General features: G+C 36.6%; 1 protein-coding gene across 12 annotated transcripts in view; it reads right to left on the reverse strand.

Annotated features, from left to right (window-relative positions):
• Positions 1-20122, reverse strand: part of MLIP (muscular LMNA interacting protein) — a 270123-nt gene that overhangs the window by 197950 nt on the left and 52051 nt on the right. For 2 of the 12 annotated variants that reach the window (XM_066359166.1, XM_066359165.1), the window contains exon 2: positions 242-379. The exons of the other annotated variants lie outside the window; for them this stretch is intronic. The gene's annotated coding sequence lies outside the window, so the exon portion shown is untranslated. The remainder of the gene's footprint in view (positions 1-241; positions 380-20122) is intronic. 12 annotated transcript variants of the gene reach the window in all.

A 20122-nucleotide genomic window follows, 5' to 3' on the forward strand; every position in this document is an offset into this window, starting at 1 on the left:
TCTTGAAATTATCTCAAGAAAAAACAAATACAGGCCTTGGCCAGTTGGCTCAGTGGTAGAGTATTGGCCGGGCGTGTGGAAATCCCAGGTTCAATTCCCAGCCAGGGCACACAGAAGAAGCACCCATATGCTTCTCCACCCCTCCCCCTCTCCTTTCTCTTTCTCTCTTCCCCTCCCACAGCCAGGGCTCCATTGGAGCAAAAGTTGGCCCTGGCTCTGAAGACAGCTCCATGGCCTCTACTTCTGCTGCTAGAATGTCTTCATTTGCAATGGAGCAATGGCACAGCTGGGCAGAGCATCGCCCCCTAGTGAGCTTGCCAGGTGGATCTTGGTTGGGCACATGCAGGAGTCTGTCTCTCTGCCTTCCTGCTTCTCACTTCTGAAAAATACAAAAAAAAAAAAAAAAAAAAAAAACCAAAAAATAAAATACAGGGTGGGGCAGTGTAGGTTTATAGTTGTTTGTATGGAAAATAATACAATAACTAATAAATAATAACACAAGAATAAACTCTGTGTTTCACATACTCACAGCTAAAAACCTACTTTTATCCCACCCTCTGTATCTCCTAGTTCTAATAAGCAAGTAAAATGGTAGAAAAATAATAATAAAACAAATCTTAAGTGGAATTTAACCTCTGGGCTGCAGACCTAGAGACACAAAAAGGATTCTTTGGACACTTGGATGTATTCCTGTATTAATCAGGGCAATCACCATTAGCTGGGCTAACAAACACCACGAAAATCTCTGTAGGTAATGGTAGAAATGTAGACAACATCTGTAATATTGTCTTCTTCTCTAAGATGTCTCTCCATCTCCAACTCCCTCTTTCATTTTGACCACTCTAGGAGTTAACACATTTCTTCATGGTCCCTCCACCTGACAATGACCTAGGACAAGCACACCTGACTCAGAGGATTTAATCACAGACACAGACTAGAGGATGGATGCTGTGGGCTCTAGAGAAAGACAAACCCGGAGGCAAATCCTGGCTGTGAGATCACTAGCTGGTGAATTTAGGGAAGTCGGCTAACTCTTTAAGCCTCAATTATATCATGTATCAAATAAAAATTATAATATTCCCATTTCATAGACTTATTATGAGAACAAACTCAAACACTTATTAATAGGGTTTAAGATCACTTCTGATAGGAAGTATCCATTATTTCATTAGACCACGTTCAGTATTAACATTTGACCTCAACTGGACCAACCAGAACTTTCTTCTGGATGTTTTAAATGCGGGGATGAATTGTTGCGGCCCATCACCCCATAGATGGCACGGTTTTAAGACATAAAATTCAGAAACCACTGATGACATGTTTCCATCCCCCTGCCCGTCTCAGTCTGCGGTGAGAAAGAAAGAAGCCAACAGGAAGAAAGAACTAGGGCGGAGTGTCCAGGGATCAACCTGGCTGCTGGAAGTCCCGCCTTCAAATATCCCTAAGGGCCAATGCAGACCACCGCAGCTGAGATCGGGATTGTCAACTTCGGCTTGGGAGTGTGAGTTAATAAAACACTGTTCTGGTCTATACAACATAAAGTTTGATTCCTATCACTGGCACCAGTCCTGATTACTACAATTCCAAGTTTTGTGTCATTCTGGAATTCCTCAGTCTATGCCTACCATGTTCAAGGTATAAGCTATGAGCAGGAGAACTTTTTAACTCTGTAACCTGAATTTTAAAACACAGAATTCATGTCAGGTGACTAGCCCTTCAACCTGAGAAAAATCTCAAAATGCTGATTGCCTGTTTAGAAGAAGACAATAAAATTTAGCCTTAACGGAAAAAGTGATCAAATATAATTCTAGAAAGTAAATTGGAATAAGCTGATAATTGTAAAGAATGAAAACTTTTATGTCGATTTCTAAAGAATCTGCCACTTTAAGAATTCCCCTACTTTAAGAAGAGCTGTGGAAGGTTAATTAAGGTACAATTCTAAGAGAAAGTATTTAAGTGCCAATTTTACATTTTATCCCTTGTTTTCTTTCTAAGCTAACTGTATTATATTGACCTTGCTGGACATTTAATGTTATGACAACTATTAAACAGTACATTAAAGTCAATTTCTTTCCTCCTTTTATTAACCTCAGTAGATTGGATTATTTAGGCTACAACTACATAACAACTGCTGAATTGATCTTAGCATCATATTAAAGGTCAAATGCTAGCTCATGCATTTTTAAATAATTTATAAGTCATTCTCCTATTAATCTCAACCTCCTTCTTCCCCAGAAGCCATTATGCACTGATAAATAAACGTCTTTGGTTCAAGTACAGCGTGTTTGCTTTCCACAGGGATGCTGGACTTTCACAGTTTCCCAAATATTTTCCTGTATTAATGCCACTGATAAAAGCCAGAAAAAGTACATAATTAGTTTTGAAAACAACTCTCACTGGCCTTAAAATACTACTTAATTCCCACATTATTATTATTATTATTAATTATTATTGGATGAGACATCACTTTCTAATTAGTATGATATCAATCTGTGGTCCTATGATACCTTCCTTATTTGACTAACAAATCACTGCGGGTGTAATTTTCACTATTTTGTAGCTGTAACAGCACTTTGACTCAGTGCTTTGGAAATGGAAGAGGTTCCCTAAGTGTTTGTCGAAGTAGCAAATCACCTGCCAAACCAACCTGTTTGTCATTCAGTTATAATTATACAATGCTGGGAGAAACAGCTATTGCCTTCCCTTAGTCAATGTTTATCAAAATTCCACTTACACTTCCCTCCCTAAGTAAGCAAGATTTACACTGCTATACGGTGTGATCAAAACACGGCAGAAAGTCCTCTTGCCTCCAAATGTTCAGAAGTTTGTGTGTGTGTGTGCATACACACATACACTTATACTGCTTCGATTTTTTTTAAGAGGAAAGAAATTTGAGCTAGTCAAATTATTTATTTTCTAAAACCTGAGGACTTAGAATAATGGGGGTTTATGAGCCAAATATATTACACACATTTAACGCTGACAGAAATAGAAATCTGCTTGTTAATTTTAGAAGGACAGCTGGATATCTGTGTGAACAGGCATGCCTACACATAAAAGTCTTTATGCCTTTGACCTGATACATAGACATGTGTATGCCTTTGACTTAATCCAACGTTCAGAATTTGTTCTATATAAATAATGTGAAATTGGAAAAAAAAGTGAGCAAAGCCCTTTATAACAACATTTTAAGAGAAAAAATATAAAAACAAACCAAATATCTATAAAAGAAAAATTATTTGAGATTCATAGAAGATTGATGAAATGACACAACAGCTAAGATAAATGTAGAAGAAATATATAAAATTATATTGAGTGGACAAAGAAAATGCAAAATTATATATACGTTCTGATTAAAACTACATACAATTCCAGTTGTCTAAAAACTGGAAGGGATTATTTTAAATCTACGCATATGGTTATCAGAGTCAGAAATCTATTTTTCCACCACTGAAAAATATTTAAGTAAGTAAAAACCATTAAATTTGTAAGAAAATGTGAGATGAGGGGTGACTAAAATTTTTATTGACTAGGTCAATCAGAGGAGGCCAGGACTAGCCGTTCCCGGAAGGGTTGGGCAGCCTCAAGGAGTAGATGGAAACCCAAGAGAATGAAGAGCACCAAAATGTAAGCCAATTGTTTCAAATGCTGTCTAAGATTGGCCTGCCTGAAGCGTCCCAGAATTCAGCATCTCACTTGGACTTAATCATAGATCTCACCGGTATATTCTTCCTTTTAGTTTCTCTCACACCTTTATGCTGTAGGTTAAGAATTTTGTGATTGCTTTTTCCTGGCTAGAAACAATGATTTAGTTAGCATTCCTCCTTGATAGTTATCTCTGAATATGCATCTAAATCCTCCTTCAAAGTGTAAGAGAATTCTATCCTTGATTCTTTTTAACTCGAGGTCGTTTTGATGTGATAAGAAATGATTCATTATAATTTAATTAATAACAATAGGAAACATACAATGAGAATTCATTGGGCATCATTTTGGGTGTTCATCATAGTTTAATTCATTTTAACCTCACAACAATCATACTTTGTAGGCACATTTCTATTCTTCAGAGGCAGAAACCAAGGAACAAAGAGTTTATTGCCCAAGACTTTACTAGTTTGAGCCGAACCAGAGTGTATATACCTACCGTCTAAGTGAAGAGCTACTCAAAAGAGGAGAGGCCAGCTGGGGGACTATGTGAAAAGGGTGAATGGAGTGAGTAGTACAGATTGGTAGTTACAAAATAATCAAGGGGTTGACAAGTTCAGCATAGGATATATAGTCAATAATATTGCAATAACTATGTATATAGTACTAGGTGGGTACTGGAAGTATTGAGCGGGAACACATTAAAAAGTATATGATAATCTAACCACTATGCTGTACACCTGAAACTAATACAAAATAGCATTGAATGTAAACTGTAATTGAAAAAAATAAAATTTAGAGAGCCATCCAATCACTTTCAATACTACGTCTCTTTAGCCATCACTTCCCTCCTGTTAAAAATCCTGAGTCTTAGCAACATGGAAGCACTGTATTAAAGGAGATCCTCTGATAGCTGCTTGCTAATTCCAGATTCTTCCAAACCTGAATTCAGAACTAATTATGATAAGTGTATGTATACAGTTAAACTACTTACTGCCTCAAAAACGATCAGTTGCTGAGGATGTGTTATTTGGTTTAGTGTGACTTAATCCCTTTGTCTCTGGTATTCCTGAATCCCCTCTGCTCCCAGTTTTCTTTATAGTTCCAAAAACTACAAGCTGACCTTGACTCATACACGGGAGAAATGTTTATCTTGTTACCAAGGTTTGAGAGACCTCTGAGTCTCAAGATTCTTATATCACACATGATAAATTAAATACCCACATTGTACTAGGCATCGATGGTATGGGAGGACAAACCTCCAGGCTGCTTTATTTCAGCATCAGCAGCCAGTGACCTGATACTGTGAAAATCTAAAGCTTCTTTCTAATGATCCTTTCTACAGAATTGAATAAATGTAGGCACGTGCCCCAGACTACAAATAAATGTGTACCTTGTTCTTATCTTTTGACCTTGTGGATAGACTAAGGCTAAACATGCACACATAAGGACAAGTGAGTGAAAATTAAGCCATTATTTCTCAATCTCTTATTTTTGTGATTTTCTATTTCTTAAGTCAAAATTATCTTCACACACCTGTGTTATTTCCAAATTTAAAACCAACAGTTTCTAGTAATCGGAAAATCAGAACTTATCAATACTACAACCTCAAGCAAGGGGAGTCCAAACAACGGACAATTTCTAAAGTAGGCTTAACTTGTTTCCAAGGAAACACTATTGGAAGTTCGTGATAAAACAAATTATTTAATTTAAACCTATAAATAGCTTTTGTAAATCTTTGTACCAGTTTAGTTCCGCATAGAATTCTAAAAGGATACAATCGGTTCTCTAAGCACAGATATCCGCCCCAGGCAATAAAATTTGGAACAAGATATTCACTCTCTAGACTATGAAAGCACGCATACATATACACACCACTTCTCTAGTTCTGCCTCCCCCTACTCATCTTATCATGTCTGTTTTTAAAAAGCTTTGACTTTTTTACAGTGAATCTTATCCTGAGAAAATTGGCTTACCATAACAATATTTGACTAGATAAACCAAAATGATTTAAATTGTTTAATACCTATTTGCAGTACATTTACACCCATCAACAAAGAAATTAAATGTATATAAGAATTAGCATACCATTGTTAAATTGCCAAAGTTATATTTTAATCCTATGCAAAAGTTTTTCTGTAAATACTACAAAATAGATAAGCTTCAAATGTGATTTTTTTCAATTATTTTTTAAAATGCACATACCTATATACATATGCATATATAGTACATTGATGCAGAGAGTAAAGATTGGGAGTTTTCAGGTTAAAAGAGAAACAAGGTGATGGGTAAAAGAAAAAGAAAAAAAAGGAGGGAAGGAAAAATAAACTCACAATTTGATCCATTTTAATTCTGGCCCTGACCGTTCATTTATTCATTCAACAAACATTTATTAAGTATCCACTATGTGACAGGCACAAAATCTGATCTCTGTTCAAAAATATATGAAGAGGCTATTTTAAACTTAACCTATTCCCTATTTTTATTTGTTTTCCAGTGACCATGGATAATTTCCTTTATTTTTTTTCCTCTTTAAAAAAACTGAGAAATAGATATAAAAAAAATTAATCCAGGATTAAGAATTTGGAGAATTCTGTTGAGCGATGACTAAGCCTACCTCATCACTTTTATCCCTCCTCTCTCTTTTTTCCCCTTCAACCTCTGATACTCCTGGGACAGTAAAGTAAAGAGCCTCTACTGTCCAGGGAAGGTGAATAAATTAGGTTTTGGAAAAGTCTTCAGAAAGGTGAGCAGTTGTAGGCTAGACTAGACCACATATCATCTTAATGTCTAAAGCAGTGTTGACTTTGTCATGAAGGAAAACTAAAAGGTGTTTAAATAAGAAACTTTATTGTAAAGATACTTTAAGGGTTATTCACCTAGATGTGACATGCACAGTATAATGGAATCACTTGCAAAAGTCCCTTAAAATATCTAAAGAAATTAACTGTGGAAAATGGATCGACTGCATTCAAACATTTTAAAGAAAGCTTTGTCAGAACTTGACAACTGAGGGAAATGAAGAGTAGGAAAAAGTAAAAATTGTGATTGGGATAATAATAGGATCATTAATAGAATAAGAGTCAGGAAGAACAGCTTGTTGGCGTGAACTAATACATTAGAACAGTGTTTGGATTGGAAGGAACGCTACAGAGAAGTCTAGATATAAGTCTAACATTGAAAGTAATTTGTTCTCTGCTTTGGTTCATTTGCTCGCCATTCAGATAGGAAAGGACCGGAATCTATGTCTCTGAATGCTATTTCTTTTTCAATCACAAAGGTGCCTAATGTAAAATCAGGTCAGCTGGAAAGGATTTCAGAACTCTCCTAAAATGAAATGCTTTAAATGTGTAGAGCAAAAACAAGTACATTTCAAAGTGAAGATTTTTAAAAGGCAGTAGTTTTACCAATAGATATAAGCAACTTAAAGAAAAATGGGATTGACAAATTTCTAAGCAATTCTTATACTAGGGCTCAGACTTCTAACCTGACTCTGCCGTACTTTCCACCCCTTCTAAGATTTTTCTGTATAACCCCGTATATAAGCCTCTATTCATTTTTCTTTTGTTTTCCATATCTGCATTGCTAATATTATTACAATACAATTTGCATTCATTTTTACACTAATTCTCCAGTGTAACTTCTCTGAGGACAGGGATGATATCTTACTCATTTTTATATCCTATCACTAGCATTTTTAATCCATAAAAGAGCTCATTCATTCAAAGTCATTTAAATTCAACTTGTATGTTTTGTCTCTGGAATTACATAAATTTTTCAAAGGCTAAAGCCTGGTGCTTATCCGAAAGACTTGGGTACAATGGAATAATAATGATACTATTGAGTATGATATTGGCTGAGGATTTATCATATATGGCCTTTATTATGTTGAGGTACTTTCCTTCTATAGTGACTTTATTGTTTTAAAAATAAATGGATATTGTATTTTATCAGATTTTTTTGTATCTGTTGATAAGATCACATGATTTTTATCCTTTTGTTGCTGTAGTTAATGTGGTATATTAAATTAATCTATTTGTGTATGTTGAAACATCCTTGTGCCCTTGGAATGAACTCCACTTGATTGTGAAAAACTCAATGGTGAAAAACTAAAAGCTTTTCCTCCAAAATTAGGAACAGGACAGGGATACCCCCTTTCACCACTCTTATTCAACATAATCCTAGAAGTCCTAGTCAGAGCAATCAGGCAAGAAATGAAAGACATCCAAACTAGGAATAAAGAAGTAAAAGTGTCACTTCTTGCAAATGGCTTAATTCTGTATATTAAAAAAACTCACAGACTCCACCCAAAACACTAGAAACAATAAACAAATACAGTAAAGATGCAAGATAAAAAATCAATGTACAAAAATCCACTGTTTCCCTACATACTAACAATAAAACTTCAGGGAATAAACTGAAACAAAAAACAATTTCTTTTGCAATTGCAAAAGAATAAAATGCCTAGGAATAAAATTTTAAAAGAACATGAAGAACCTATATGCTAAAAACTACAGATCATTATTAAAAGAGATTGACAGAAACTCAAGGAAATGAAAAGATATTTCAAGTTTATGGATTAGAAGAATCAACATAGTTAAAATAGCTATATTGCTCAAAGCAATATACAGATTTCACGCAATTCCTATAAAAAACCCCTATGCCATTTTTTAAAGAAATAGGAAAAAAAAAACATCATTAACCAATGTCACCCCACCAAAAAATAATAATGATAGTGGTTACTTTCTTATTTTATCCACTTTACTCTTAGGAAAAAACATCTAGTAGCTCAATTAATCTTCAAGGAAATCCAGTAACACAAGGTTTTATTTGCATTTATGGAGAATGAAACAAACTCACATTTAAGTAATCAACTCAGGACTACACAGCTGGAAGGTTCAGGCTAGAACTCCACTTTTTCTTAATACACTGTTGTCCACTGTCTATCTGACTTTTGTCCTGGGCACAAGGGGCTCAGTTAACTAAGCCATCTCCATCTTCCTGCCTCCATCTTCTTCCTGAATCAGCTGTTTTTTCTCTACTAATATGGCAAAATAATTGCAAAACAAAAGCAAGTAGGAAAAACTGCTTAGATGAGTGAAGTTAACAAATTGTAGGTGACTCCTTTTAGTGTTCCAGATACATCGACACCTTCGGATCTTTTGTAAACTTTCTGTCATTGTGCTCACTGAGTATGGCCAGAAGTATGAGAAAACAACAACCGATTTAAAATACTTTAGCCAAAGAATTGATGAAAGTTTCAACCTCAGTCCGTGTCCCTGGTGAACATCCTTAAATCTCTCATACCTTTTTAATCCCACCTGACTTTCTTCCTAGGGCATTGTTGCTAAATATGCATTGGTATCTGGGTACCTTCTTTTTATATTAAACATATGTATATAATTTTTTTTCTTTATTTGTCTATTTTCTATCCTCATATTGTGATTGAGCCTCTTTCTTTATTTTTTCTCCTGCTTTCTAACACCCTTCCTGCTAATTTATTGTCCCAGTAAATATTTTTTTTCTCTGTTCTCCTTTGTAGCTAGTTACAAAAATGAGAAAAATAGAACAATATTAATTAATAATCTTTGACTAATGTATTGCCCTCAATAGTAAAAATGTTTCTCATCCCCATTCTATAGACTTAATTTTTTATCTAAAGATGTTTAAGTTGTATAGAAATATGTATTAGGTGGATGACTGCAGGAGTAGTCAATGAGATGGCATGGCTCAGGACAGAATTCAAAGTGGGAGTCACATCTCACAGCTCTGACCTCCACACATAATCACTAACCACGTGACCAAACAACATTCTCATCCAGCTGAGAATTGCTTTTTGTTTTCTCTTTTTTTGGTCCTTTTGGAAACATTTGAGAATATTGGTTTTAACAGTAAAAGGTCAAATTATAGTACAGGTAATAACTTCTAAGATTTCTTACATCTCAGCTAAACTTGTTAAGAAGAAAGAGTTGCTAAAATAACTATGATTCAGGAAAACGTCATTTCAGCATGAAGCACTTCAGAATTTTGGCAAAAAGTCATATTTAAACTATATCATTGTCATCTTTAAAAGGTAGAGTATATAACTATAGCTTTCAGTGGCTCTAGAGGTATCTACACACTTTTGAGAGAACACTTGAAACTACATAAGATTTCTCCAGACACATAGTAATTAAATATGTCATTTCTACTTTTACACTATTCTAGTTCTCTACATTTATAGAGTGAGTATAATACTATTATACAAGAGCATTAAGTTTACTATCTTAAAATTCTTTCAACAAAATTCTACACTTTAGACAGAATTTGGGTGAAATCAAAATTATGAATGAACTAGATTTCTTTTCAAGCAAGGTTCAAAGTATTTGAGAACTAGACAAGAAAACACCAATTAGAGGAAAAAAACTAAATCTAACCATGGAATGATTTTCCATTCATGAGCCAAAGTGCATAATAGCTAACAAAGTTAGACATATTCTACTAATCATTCACTATAAAGAAATGCTAGCCTTCAGACAAGCCAAAACACTAACTTGTTATTTCTGGGCAGCACAGTATTTAAAGCAACACTCACTGGTGAATCCAGGGTCGTTCACGCAGTAACTGAGCGACTTCACCTGTATCATTTCCATAAAATGAGAAACTGGCAGATCATTTTCTGCACTCACATTCCAAAGATTCCAAAGTTTTATTAATTGCCATCAAATTTTAATTCATATCCTATTTATTCAAGTATTTGTCTTCCCCATAGATTCATCTTCTTTCCATTTTGAGAATAAAGAGGAGGTATGAATGGAAATTAGTAGTGATATTTTAAAAGTATTATCGCTAGATACATAGGAATGTCTGAATTTAGCCAGTGATCTCAACTCCAAAAAGTTCCAAGAGAGCAACATGCACAAATGCAAATAAGAGATATTTTATTAATATATTTAAATACCAGGTAGTCTTGAGGCCTACATGCAATTTTAACTCTGCTAAACAGCTAAACACACACACACACACACACACGCACACACACACACACACACACACACACACGAAGTAGAACCAGCACATTCATTTGAGAGGAACAGAGGAAAGAAAGGAGAAAAAGCAAGCTAGGTACCTAGAGAAGGTGTCTAAACACATAGATTTATATCTTTGAAGCTACAATAGTCAACATAGTCTCTCTCTCTTTCTATCTCTATTTCTCTTCCTTCCTGCCTTAAAAAATGTACACTCAACCTATATATTAGTTTCTAAATGATAATATATTATTTTTATGAACTTACAGCACTATCCTTGGTGGTTGGTGAATCCTCGCAGGTTTAGCTACTAAGCTTCCATTTACTCCAGTGTAAGGAGGTAAGCCAATATAACTGTCTCTGTATCCCCCGCCCTTTTCTCCTTCTATCTCTCTTTATTCCCTCCTAGATATTTGGTTTCTACCTCAACTCCTTGTGAACTACAGTTGTCTTTTGCCCATATTCGATATTTGTTTGAGATGTTTGTTTGAGATGCCAATGTCCCCGGCAACTTTTTGAGTGCGGCGTGGATAAGGAAGCTGGTTCGCTTCGTCTAAACCAGCGTGACTTCAATTCCCAGGCAGGTTCTTTAGTGCTCATCTAAATGTCACTTCCTCAAGGAGGATTTTTCTGGCCTTCTGATCTAAATAAAACAGTTTTGTGCCTTACACTTCCCTTTTGAAATACTAATCACATGGTTATTTGTTTAAAGACTGCTTTCTTGTCAGAATGTAAGCCCTGTAAAGGCAGGCAGAGGGCCATAAGCCCACACAGCACATCTGTGCTGTTTAGACGAAAGCCCCCCTTTCCCTGGGCCGATGCAGCCCCTTGTCTCCGCACAGGCTTAGCAAGGGACATGCTGCCTGTGTTTCCATCCCGCTCATGCCCTTGGCAGGAACACGACCAGCACACACAATGACCTAAAGGGAGAGACCACATCTGTTTGTACCATTGTATCCCCAGTACCTAACACAGACTCCAGCATCCAGAAGATGCTGAGTAATTAATGAATGAATTAAATTTGAGTATTTCAAAATTTGACATTTAATTAATAATTTAGCTTTTCAATTAATTTGCTCAATTAATTTCTTGTATTTTTTTCATCCTATTTATATTTAAAACACACACAATCTTCACACAACATAAAAATTTTTTGTTCCAAGCTTATTATCTAAAATTATTTGCTTATATTAGTCTACTACTATAACCTAGCTTTACAATGAAAGTTTCAGGGGTAAAGTAGAACAAATTATGGAAATCAACACAGTGTGTTATTACAGGTCAAATGTTTATCTCCTGTTAATAACTGTTAATGTAATTGTTAAACATTTATTCTGTATCATTACCTCTCTGTCCCAACCAGTTTGTAAAGATCTCCTACATTCTCTTGATAAAACAGGAGTTTAAGCCTAACCAGGCAGTGGCGCAGTAGATAGAGCATCAGACTGGGATGCGGAGGACCTAGGTTTGAGACCCCAAGGTTGCCAGCTTGAGTGCGGGCTCATCTGGTTTGAGCAAAGCTCACCAGCTTGGACCCAAGGTCACTGGCTCAAGCAAGGGGTTACTCGGTCTGCTGTAGCCCCACGGTCAAGGCACATATGAGAAAGCAATCAATGAACAACTAAGGTGTCGCAACAAAAAACTAATGATTGATGCTTCTCATCTCTCTCTGTTCCTGTCTGTCTGTCCCTATCTATCCCTCTCTCTGACTCTGTAAAAAAACAAACAAACAAGAGTTTGATTTAAATGCAGAGATTGCATACCATATCTTGGAATTCTTAAAGCTAAATATTTTCTGCAATCAGGACATAGATTTCTATCCAAAATATCTATGTGGGAGATATATAAAAATGAAATTCCCAACAATTAGTTAAATGCTATTGCTTCCACTAACTAGCTGTGCATGTTCTTGAATGAGTCACTTAATTTTTCAGAGCCTCATTAGAATAGAAGTAATACCAAAATCACATGGGCTATTGTGAAAAGTAATTGAATGAACATATATATAAAATACTTAGAATTCGGCCTAACACAGGTAAGTACTCAAGAAATGTTAGCTATATGCCCTTGGACAACTTTATATTTTCTGTGTCTTAGTTTTCTCATTTATAAAGCATGTACAAAAATAACATTTCTACTTTAGAGAGTTTTGAAAATCACAGGAGAGTAAAAATGCTTGGGAATCTATCAGCTTCTATGCAAATGCTAGGAGGAAACAAAACTAATATTATAAACTTTAAGCAAAATCTCTCCTTTCTTTCTTCCTTCGGTTGCAAACACTTATTAAACTTTCTTCTGCACTTTGTAAGAGAAATGTTCCACTAAAAAGAGCTAGGAATTTTTACATCAAAGTAGACAATAGTTGTAGAAATAAAGGCATTCTTGCCGGTAAGCTTCTAGCAATGGGTTTTAGCATTTTTCTACATATAAAAGATTGGGGCATTTTCAGTATTACGGAATGAACTAAAAACATGCTGCACAAAATTATAAAAGCATTCTTTCAGAAGCAGAACAAGTCTCTCATTCGGGTCTCCTACTATTTACTTCTGCAAATATTCTCTAGTAGTGCATCAATTTATAGAGCAGTCTGTCAGACGTGCAGGGAGCAGAATGACCTCCAACAAAGAGAGCATCATCTTCCCAAACTGGGGAAGATGAAGATAGAAGAAATAAGCAGAAGCCTCTATGAATTGCTCCCCAAGGTCTGCTTGACATTCAAGCTGCTGTACAGTGTGTCCAATTTCAGTTTTTTAAAGATATCTTACAATTTCCCAAACTTGGTTAACTTAGAGCCAAAACCTAAAGATGCAAATACAAAGTATTGCACTTAGAGCAAAGAAGGATTGATTTTGTGCCTAGTGAATGAGTCTTAGTTCAACAGCAGTTCATGTGGATAAGGCTGAGGAAGGCGGTGGGTAGTTTACGACCAAAACGTGTGTCCACAGTGTGATATGCTAACAAAATAATTTAAGAAAGCATTTTCAAGTTAATATGTCACTTTTTTCTTATTATAAAAGTGGCATATGGCTGTTATAGAAAAGCTTGAAAATATTTAAATATATATTAATATGTATATATACTGTTATATGCAGATATGTTTTTATAGACATACACACAATACAAAAATTATCCTAATCTCACAACTTGGAAATCACGCAGAAAACATTAGACCTTGCAGAGGTCCCCAAACTTTTTACACAGGGGGCCAGTTCACTGTCCCTCAGACCGTTGGAGGGCCGCCACATACAGTGCTCCTCTCACTGACCACCAATGAAAGAGGTGCCCCTTCCGGGAGTGCAGCGGGGGGCCGGATAAATGGCCTCAGGGGGCCACATGCGGCCCGCGGGCTGTAGTTTGGGGACGCCTGACAGTCTAAGCTCCTTAGTGGCAGTGTTCTCCATGTAAGAATGAGCATACAGCATACAGACATGATCCCTTTCCTCTTACAGAGTTTAGCAGGGCTCCAACTCCTTCAGGTTTTTACTCAGATGTCATATTATCAGGCAGCCCCTAGTCACTCTATTGAAATTTTCTTGGCCCTGGCTAGTGGCTCAGTGGATAGAGTGCTGTATGGATGTCCTGGGTTTGATTCCTGGTCAAGGCACATAAGAAGAGACTGTTTCTCTACTTCTCCTTCTCGCCCTTCTCTCCCTCTTCTTCCACAGCCAGTGGCTCAATTGTCTCAAGTGTGACCCTGGGTGCTGAGGATGGCTTTGTTGGAGAGCAATAGCCTCGGTCACTAAAAATAGCTTGGAACTCAAGCATGGGCTCCAGATAGGGTTGCTGGGTGGATCCCAGTTGGATTGCATGCGGGAGTCTGCCTCACTATCTCCCCTCTTCTCACCTAAAACAAAGGGAAAAAAAGAAAGAAATTTTCTCTCCCATGCTGCCTGTTTAATTTTTCTCCATAGTACCGGTCATATTTGAACAAGTATATTTAACTATCATATTTATTCATGTGTCACATTATATCTTTTCTTAATTTATTTTATTATTTCTCTATTCTCTCTAAAAATGATGATTTCTGATGATACTCTCTGGGTTGAAATAATGTCTCACACGGAATAGGCAATCGGTAAATATTTGCTGACTGAATTAATAAGTGAAGAGAGACTGAATAAAATCACACTGCAATGTAACTTTCTCCTAGAAATTATAAACTATTTTAATCGGTTTAATAATTATAAACTAGTCCAATAAGAGAGGACTGGGGAATTAAATTATGATTCTTCTGTAAAATAAATATATGAAAAATATGTATCTTATACTTAATAGCATACAAAATTTTCTGAATTTTTGTTATATATTCAAAGATTATGAAAGAACATACATAATATGATCCCATTTTATATATGATATATATACACAAATAAACATATTTGTTTTTTTTGTTTTTTTTTAATAATTTTATTTTTAATGGGGCGACATCAATAAATCAGGATACATATATTCAAAGATAACAAGTCCAGGTTATCTTGTTTTTCACTTATGTTGCATACCCATCACTCAAAGTCAGATTGTCCTCTGTCACCTTCTATCTAGTTTTCTTTGTGCCCCTCCCCCTCCCCCTTTCCCTCTCCCTCTCCCCCCTCCCCCCGTAACCACCACACTCTTATCAATGTCTCTTAGTTTCACTTTTATGTCCCACCTACGTATGGAATAATTCAGTTCCTGGTTTTTTCTGATTTACTTATTTCACTTCGTATAATGTTATCAAGATTCCACCATTTTGCTGTAAATGATCCGATGTCATCATTTCTTATGGCTGAGTAGTATTCCATAGTGTATATGTGCCACATCTTCTTTATCCAGTCATCTATTGATGGGCTTTTTGGTTGTTTCCATGTCCTGGCCACTGTGAACAATGCTGCAATGAACATGGGGCTGCATGTGTCTACATATCAATGTTTCTGAGTTTTTGGGGTATATACCCAGTAGAGGGATTGCTGGGTCATAAGGTAATTCTATTACAAATACACATATTTGTAATTTCATATAGTATATAATATGTGTGGCATTATGCCACATGCTAGGAAATACTGACAAAATAAGTATACTCGGGAAACAGACATATAAGAATGATAATACAATTTGTTAAGCACTACAGCAATTAAACAGGGTGGGGCAAAAGTAGGTTTACAGTTGTGAGCCCATGAAATAGAGTTGATCCTTATATTACTATTTATTAATGATTGTGTTATTTTCCACTTGAACAACTGTAAACTTACTTTGCCCACTGTGTATGTACATTTCTTCTGCTTTAAGAAACATCTAGCTCCTTGAGAAAATGAATAAGGAACAGTGGGAACAGTTATCTCATAAGAAAAGGCACTTTATTATGTGCACACTGACTTTAACTCCCAGCTGCCAGGGAAAATGTTAACTTGTTGAGGCATATGACGAGGCAACGTTTTCTATGTACCATTCAAAAGCAAAGCCATTATTTCTGAACTATTCACAAACACCATGACATCTTGCAAGCGAGATACAGATCGGAACTGCTTTGATAGCTTTAAATTCACCCCGATTGCAGATTAGGAGCGGTATGGAAGTCGGAACTGCGAGGAGGCATGTTTGTGCTTTCCGGCACATCTCACTACATGGTGCTACGGCACTGATCTCAGCACTTCTTTTTTGCGTTGCCCTTATTACACCAAGGAAAACAGCGGACTTGGAGTCTCAATGTGACACAATCCACCCTGTTTGTCATCAGTACAATGTGTCATTTGCAGGTTCATCCAGTATCTTCCATTACAGGGTGGGGAGCAGCTAAGAATAGCTGCGGAACTTGACTCTAAGCTGCTTGCTGGGAAGCACCGAACTTACTGCGTGACTCACTGTGGCCTGTAAATTCCTGGGAAAGCACCGATAAAGGAGCCTTTCAGCAAAGAAGGGGAGAGAGCCCTTTACCAAATCGCTATGGCCGCTGGGAACTGTCACTACTTCGGTCTTTGTGAGAGAAAGGGCAAATGTGTAGACAACATTCCAAAGCATCAGCGTCACGTGGCCGCATTTCTCTCATGCAGATCAGATAACAAAGTTGGATGCTTCTCATTAAAGAAAATTGACACTCTGAGAAAGCTTTGGTCATGAACAGCACCACAGCTTTAGGTAGGAGAGCGAAGGCTGAAGCAGCCGGGAAGTGCCTTATGGAGTGGAAGAGCCTTCATTTCTCATCATTTCTGTATTATCTGTTACATTAGCCACTAGCGGACTTCTATCAGCAAACCATCTCCAAATAGCCCCAGTGGGAACCATTCTCAAATGCACACTTAAAACTCTGAAAACAAAGTGAAACTAATAATAGCAGAGAAATTTTATTCTGTTAGGCACTGTGCTAAGCCCTATACTTTTATTTGCTAATTTAATTTTAACAGTAATTCTACAAGGTATATTAGCTTATTATGACTGAATTACATTCAGTTACTTGCCCACAGTCACAAAACTAATAATCCTGATAGCATCCTGCAATTTGCTTTATTTTCTTCCATTTTAATTTAATGGCCACCTGCTATGGTAAATCAAGAAATTAATATCACATCACTTGAAGTTGATACTAAGGTTTTTCATGTGTCCCTGCCTATGATAAGCATAACTAATTATTCAAGTTTTATATTGCATTCTCCTGGAATGGAGAATTAGGAGAAAAGAAAGATATTTTCTCTAAACTGTGAAATAAGAAACCTCATAATTACTCACCATTCTCACGTGAGATTTTAAAGGTAGAAAAATATAAAGATCATCCCTTTAATATTTCAAAGTTCTAGTGGCAAGCACATTATTTTACCTTATTAAATAATTGATATGTGACTGTTTTAAACCACAAATATAGGAATTCTATATGGTTCAACCCACTAGATAACATAATTTCAAGACTCAGATCCAGGCAGACCACGGTTCAAGACCTGGTACTGCCACTCACTAGGTGTGAGATCGTGGCACGTGATTACAGCTCTCAGTCATAGATCCTTTCATTGTGAAATGAGACTTATGAAAGTCCCACCTCTGTGAGAAGATAATATGTACAAAGCACTGTGTAAAGAGCACCCATCCCACAGTCAACAGTCAATGATGCTCTAAAGTGGCCATAGTCTGTTACTCTTTTATTTTCAAACCAAGCCACCAATCCACACACCTTCCTCTTACATTGAGTTCAAGTAGACAACATATGAGCCCTCATTGGCAACACTGTCCCTCTTTTCTGTGAAATAAGTCTCAGGTTCACTTTAGAACCCAAACAAGATTCAACTCTGCACTCAAATTTATTCTCTCGTTCTAGCATTGTATACTTAAAATTTGTCACAATGCTTCATCATATGACTATCTTGGACCATCACTCCCTTCTCTTTTAAGAAGAATATTTTTTTCCTTCTAATTTATCTGTAAAGAAACAGCAAGTGAAGAGCATCCTTGAATGTGTTGTAAGGATAGTGATTACAACTCAAGGAATTTCTAGTACATTATCTAAACATTATAATGTTTATCCATTTTTATGTAGACAATTATTTACTGTTTCAGTTCTTTTGTGTAAAAGAGGAATAGATATTTGTATCTTTTAAAAATAAAAAATGCTAATTATGTCTCTAAAATCCATATTATTTTAATGTAACCTAAGCCTTTTTTTTTTTTTTTTTTTTTTTTTTTTTTTTTGCCAAAATGGCAGAAATAATATAGATGTTCTCAATGGATGGTTAAATAATAGATAGATGAATTTTAAGTTTTTCTTTTGCCACAGGAGTGTCATGATTTTGATAGAAGTTTAATATACTTTCCTGACTCCATTGTTCCTTCACCTCCTCTTCCACTTCACTGCCCCCAGTACAGCTATTTATCACAGTTGTCCCACAAGCACCCAGTTTGACATTCATCACAACCAAGAGTGATTATATAAATCTTCTCCAGGACCCAGTGATTGGGCAAAGGGTTATGCCTTACAACTAAATTTGGCAAGTGAGAGTCCTCACTCATAATTTTCTAGCTTGAGACTGTCACCATTCACCTTTTCTATGGTATCCTATGATCCCATCCAAGACGGAAGCCAACAGAGAAAAGCCGGAAGATAAAGGCAGAACAGCAACGAGCTGGAGAGAGTCGGAACACTGAACACATCACTTGAACTCCTAAATTCAGCTGTGCCTAACGTCCATAAACCTGTGGTCTTCCCAGTTAACCAACTAATCATTTCTCTCTTATTAAAAACAAGTTGAGTAGAACTTCTTACCAGCAACCAAAGCCAAAAACAGATATAAAATGTATTGCATCTGCCTATTCCATAATAAGTGCTTATTAAATCATATATCTAAATGATTTAATATATGTGTCAACATTTATGCTATAAAAATTATAGGCTTTTATAGTTAAATTATATGATAAAGACCTATTCTTAGGCCCTGGCTGGTTGGCTCAGCAGTAGAGCGTCGGCCTAGCGTGCGGAGGACCCGGGCTCGATTCCCGGCCAGGGCACATAGGAGAAGCGCCCATTTTCTTCCCCACCCCTCTGCCGTGCCTTCCTCTCTGTCTCTCTCTTCCCCTCCCACAGCCAAGGCTCCATTGGAGCAAAGATGGCCCAGGCGCCGGGGATGGCTCTGTGGCCTCTGCCTCAGGCGCTAGAGTGGCTCTGGTCACAACATGGCGACACCCAGGATGGACAGAGCATCACCCCCCTGGTGGGCAGAGCGTTGCCCCATGGTGGGCGTGCCGGGTGGATCCCGGTCAGGTGCATGCGGGAGTCTGGCTGTCTCTCCCTGTTTCCAGCTTCAGAAAAATGAAAAAAAAAAAAAATAATAATAATAATAAATAAAAAAATTTAAAAATTTAAAAAAAAAAGACCTATTTTTATTTGCTCTTTTTTTTTTCTTTAAGTGAGAGGAGGGGAGATAGAGACTCCTGCATGTGCTCCAACCAGGATCCACCTGGCAACCCTTGTCTGGGGCCAGTGCTCACACAAACCAAGCCACTGGTTGTAAGAAGGGAAGAGAGAGAAAGTGCGGGAGAGGAGAGGAAGAGATGAAGATGGTTGCTTCTCTTGTGTGTCTGATCAGGAATCGAACCTGAGACATTCATATGCCGGCCCAATGTTCTACCCACTGACCCAACTGACCAGGGCCCATTTGCTTGTATTATAAAGAAACTGAGATTCAGGACAATTAAAATGTTTCTCACAATCAAATTGTTCTTTATTCACATAGCTGGAACCAGAATCCAGATTTTATTTCTCTTACAAATTATAATCTCCCAAATTTATCTACAGTATAGGTAACACTATCAGAAATAATTAAGGCCTAAGAGAGACATTAGAAATCCTCAGGAACAACTAATAAGGGAAAAAATAAAGAGTCTGACTTCAAGTTGAGTTTAGAGGTGTTTTGTATGTTGTGGATTTTGTACCTTTTCAGACAAGATTAAGGTGATCAGCAAATTAAATTTTTCTGTTTTTGTTATTACTACCCATTCTCTGCTTTTGTGCTGCA

This window comes from Saccopteryx leptura, chromosome 1 (genome assembly GCF_036850995.1).
Source record: "Saccopteryx leptura isolate mSacLep1 chromosome 1, mSacLep1_pri_phased_curated, whole genome shotgun sequence".
In the NCBI taxonomy this organism is placed as follows: domain Eukaryota; kingdom Metazoa; phylum Chordata; class Mammalia; order Chiroptera; family Emballonuridae; genus Saccopteryx; species Saccopteryx leptura.